Source organism: Montipora foliosa, chromosome 2, assembly GCF_036669935.1.
Source record: "Montipora foliosa isolate CH-2021 chromosome 2, ASM3666993v2, whole genome shotgun sequence".
In the NCBI taxonomy this organism is placed as follows: Eukaryota; Metazoa; Cnidaria; class Anthozoa; order Scleractinia; family Acroporidae; genus Montipora; species Montipora foliosa.
This window is the reverse complement of record NC_090870.1, coordinates 65,940,288-65,945,342: the sequence shown is the minus strand read 5'-3', so window position 1 is coordinate 65,945,342 and position 5,055 is coordinate 65,940,288. Positions and strand designations below refer to the sequence as shown.

General features: G+C 36.4%; 1 long non-coding RNA gene across 1 annotated transcript; it reads left to right on the top strand.

Moving 5' to 3' along the window:
- The first annotated feature begins 2,348 nt into the window (after window positions 1-2,348).
- Window positions 2,349-3,068, top strand: LOC137991085 (uncharacterized). The gene is made up of 2 exons (XR_011121614.1): window positions 2,349-2,484; window positions 2,576-3,068. It is a non-coding gene; the product is annotated as an uncharacterized lncRNA (long non-coding RNA).
- Window positions 3,069-5,055: the final 1,987 nt, after the last annotated feature.

The window sequence follows — 5,055 nt, the reverse complement described above, 5'->3', positions numbered from 1 at the left end:
GATTTAATTGTCTCAGTATAGAGAGGAGAAGACAGTTTACTGAGAGACATGTGTTCCCTCGCATACCGACAAATACCTCTCTTTTGGTTCGCAACGTCCTATTTGCCACAGAAAGTGGCTAAAGTGGCGGTAAGATCCATCATTTTAAAGCTTAGATTGTCTTAAAGAAGTGACGAAAGAAAAAAAGCAAGAACTCTAACATCCCATATTCCTCTTGAGCTGATGTTTTCGTAACATCTCTCTCTCAATATCTCTCTCTCTCTTCCTCTTTCTCTCGTCTTATTCCGTGTTTGCTGTTTCGCGTACATAAAACAGAACGTTTATCAAAAAAAAAAAAAAAAAAGAAGTAACGGAATGAAACAAACGAATAAAGTGAGGCCAAGAATAACAGACACCGTACTTTTAAGCTGCGATCGAGTGGAAGTCCTTGAGTGCTGAGAAACGTTGCACCCAAAGTGATAATCATAACTGGCGCCGGTGAGTGCGCATATAAAGGAATCGAAGGTAACAAGATGGAAATAGGTTAAGCTGGGGTGCAGTATATATGTGCAAGTTATTAAAATGCACGACTATGAATTACAGTTCAAAACCTATTCAGAATGAATGAGAAACTTTACATTATAAGTGAAAGAGATAATTATAACAAAGCTCTTCTTTTCTTTTTTTTTACGCTTTGCCATTTTTTTAATGAACCAAGACTTTTGTTTTGGAATAACTTTGGAAGGAAGGAGCATTTCAGTGAATGCACTGACATTTGACTAGTGTTGATAGTTCGGGTCTTCGAAAACGGATGATTTGTACACCATTTGTTTTCATTAAAACTTGGCGGCTGTACTTGGTTCTCTTTTCTTAAAACAGCAATATCTGATAGTTAGAATTAAAGTGGCAAGAGAATAAGTGCTAAATTATTATAAGCACTCAACAAACGCAGATACAGCTGCTTTGATGTAAGCATTAACTATCCATTAAAGTAACATAGGCACTTGGTGAGAGTCTTTCTTGTAAGAGTAACGAAAAAGTGAAGGTGACACGAAATAACAAATTTAAGGAAAAACTACTTTGAGTTCTACACATAAATTTACACCTTTCCATCGAGGGATATATTGACAGTATTACAAATGGCATTATTTACAAGGATAAACAGACGGATGACATGAGAAGTAGTAGACAGAGTCCATTTGCATTGTGATAATATAATAACAGGCCCTTTGCAGCTGGCGAGTCACATGGTACAAAAACCGCCACACTGGAGAGCATATTGCGCATTGGGACTTTTAAAACAAAGCAACTTAATTTAAATGTTCTTTGTTTCAGATGTCCCAGTGCGCAATTTGCTCTCCAGTATGGCGGTTTTTGGACCATGTTACCGCCAGCTGCAAAGGGCCAATTACACTATGCTATAATCTTTGCTCTAGCTGAGACAGGAAGTTTGACAACATGATGAGTTATAATGGGCGGATTGTTTACGAGTCGGTACTCTAATCGTCAGGAACGCGAGAATCGACGCTATGGATTTTTGTTTCAGTGTGGGGATCTACTTATCGCTCAAACTTAGACCGTATTGTCACTCTACAAGAAAAGGTTGTCAGAATCGTATCAAAGGTTTTTTGCGATTCCCACACTAAAAATTTACTAAAAGAACTCAATATTCTTAGATTTCAACTGAGCGATATATTCTTTTCAAATTGGAAAACTTATGTTTCTCTTTACTAAGTGATTACTTCCTTATGCATTTGGCAATATGTTTCAGTTTGTGTCTCAGAGACACTCCTGTAATACAAGAAATTCTCGTAATTTTTATATATTCCCGTGACGAACTAATATAAGGCAATTTTCAGAGAGATTTCGAGGACCAAATTTCTTTAGTTCTCTTTCACCTGAAATCCATAACGCTGATAGTGTTGAGTTGTTTAGAAACGGCTCAAGGATTATCTTTTCTTGTGATCTTATTTACTGGTTTTTAGTTGACGAGCTTTGCGTGTGTGTGTTTAAAAAAAAGAGAAAAATTAAATAAATGAAATAAGCCTTCTGGTTTCTTTATGAGCTTCCAGCCACTAAATGACTTTAGTAGCATATCATTTTTTGCCACTTATTAAAGACATTTGAAAACAACACGTCACAATTTAAATAAATTAAACAGAATTTCAAAGAGATGATCGGCGTATTTCAAGGAAATTAAAGATGTCCATAATTAGAATAACACTACTCTATAATCAGAATTAAAATTAATATAAAAAGTAAAGTTATGTATTACCCAGCCTTAAAAACTGGAAGTACGACTTCGTTTTTTACACAATAAACGGTTTTCAACATCTCCACCAAATATTGAAAATATCAATAATTGGAAACATATGGTTCGTCATGTGACTGAAGTCTATAACTTACACGGCTGCAAAAACCACGAAACGCCCAGTTTGGGTGATGTAAATAAATAGTCTGGAGTGACGAACCGATTCTGAGTCAAGAAAAGGGAAAATGAATACAGTAAGTTAACAGCAGGTTACAACTCAAATAGCAAAGGCCTCTTTCGACGTTCAAAAACGTATCTTTTATGTTTTCGTTTAACGACTCACAGGTTGGCATCTTCAAGGTATTTGTTATACTGTCCTTTTTCACCGCAAAGTTGCATGGTAGACATAACAGAGCTTTGGTAACGAACAAAAGAAGAGCGACAATTGAAGACGACTTCCTGTCAGAGTCAACAAGGCGAAAGAAACCAAACCAACAAGATTGTGACTATGAGAGAATTTTAACGAATGCCATCAGACAGATACCGTTAAATGACTGGGAAAAGGACTGTGTATGTATTTTAGGTAAATTATGCTGCGATGGGGACCCACATGGATTCAAGACCCCTAAATGCAATGAATGTAAAGATTGCATTTATGAAAACAAATTGCTAAATTAAGTTCTTCGTACCATAACAGCTTTCTTACCAGATAATAACTGAGCGATAGGACCAAAGTTTATTTGTCTGTCGAGGTTAATTTTATCCAAGCTGTAAGAGTACACGCAATCACAAAAAGCCCTGTCATTGTAAACAATAAAAGCAATATATTAGAAATTGGTATCTTTGTATTGTCAGTTTGTGCGTGTGGGTGTTTTTGTTGTGTTGTTGAAGGAGAACGCATCCTAATCGTGACACTGAGTCCCACGATATTTTTCACGGATATCGATTGGGACGCCATACTATTTCAGCTTTTGGAAGCCATCTTGGACTGGCTGCCTGGAACTCATTGCCTCGATTTCATATGATTATCAAGCTACTAGGCCTCGACACCAAGGATGGTATGGCGATTTGCACGTGCATAAATCAAAGCGGTAACAAGATCGCAGACTTATTGCCCGTATTCTACGTGCTTCCTTTTAGCTCGGCCATTCATGCGCTATTTTTCCAAAGGAAGGCGATGTTGATTTAGTCTAAGTTTCACAAACAAATATGACTACATCGGGCACAAAGCCTATCGTTCTCGCGGCATTTACTTACAGTGCAGTAAAATACATTAGCGGCGAACCGTGACATGACTCGTTTTCGTTGATCATACATACATACATACATACATACATACATACATACATACATACATACATACATACTTTATTTGTCATGTAGGTTAATTAAAGGCAGCTAAAAAGCTGATGTGGACCTACAAAATAAAGTGTATCTACAAAAAAAAAAGAAAAAAAATGTTAAGAAACTGAATTATTTACAATGAATAAGAAAGAATACAATACCCAGTAAGATAATCAACAGTTAATTGACTATAGTAATAAAAAGAAATTAAAAATAATAATAATAATAATAATAATAATAATAATAATAATAATAATAATAATAATAACATTAATATATGAAATTTGCAATGTTATACACAGTAAATGAAATGGTGACAATGGAACCCACTGGAAACTCGGAAAAATGCGAGCCCCAGATGGGATTTGAACCTACGACCCTCCGTGATCTGGTGGCATACTCTAACCACTGAGCTACTGGAGACTCTATGGTGAGCAAGGTCGAAATGTGGGTCTTTGACTCGAGCTGCATCACGCAGCTACAGAGTCAAATAACGGCAGCATAGCTCATAATTGCAGTTATGCTATGGGGCTCGGATTTTCCCGAGCTCCCAGTGGGTTCCATTGTCACCATTTCATTTACTGTGTATATCATTCTCACATTTGTTTAATTTACAATGTCTTTGTTTATTCCCTGTATGCCATTAAATGTTATTTTATCTAAAATGTCAGATTTTGCTTTAAGAACAAATTTTAAAGAAACAACGTTTGGTTTGCTTTTTAACTACACGGGTAAGTTATTCCATAGAATAGACGCACGATGAGAGAAAGAAGATCGAAGAAAGTCCCTTTTAGGGCATTGCACGTAGATTTTCAGACTGTCTCTGAGATTTCTAAACGGAGATTGTTTAGTAAATAGAGAGGTTATCCAAGCCGGAGCTCTGTTGTAAAATGCCTGATAAGATATGGTTGCAATCCTCTTTGTGTAAATGTACGATAATGACTTCCATTTTGTCGCTGCCAGGACTTCAGTGCTGAGAGTAGATTCCTTTATAATAAAAATAAATCTTGCTGCTCTGATGTGAATTGTCCTCTAGCCGGTCTGTAGTGACTTTAAAGATCCCCATAGCGCGATTGAATACGTAATACTTAGAATGATTCCTTTGAAATAAATTGAATCTAAGCTGCGATTGTCGTTACCTTTTAAGAGTTTCTTCACTCTTGCTGAAAAACGTTAGCTCAAATATTTTACATGTGGCGACCAAGATAGTTTCGTGTGGATATGAATCCCTAAACAAGTAGCTTTAGAAACAAAGGACAACTCATTAGGCCCTAAACAAATATTTTGTAAGGGTCCGTCGAATTTCGATTTAGATAACAAGATTAGTTCGGTTTTTGCAGGATGAATAGTCATGAAGTTATCCTTAGCCCATTTGTTTAAATCGGCGATCGCTTTCTGTATCTTAAGTATCTTATGGGCATATGGGCAGATAGGAACATATGGGCAGATAGGAACAAGATGGAACTGAATGCTAAGAAAGC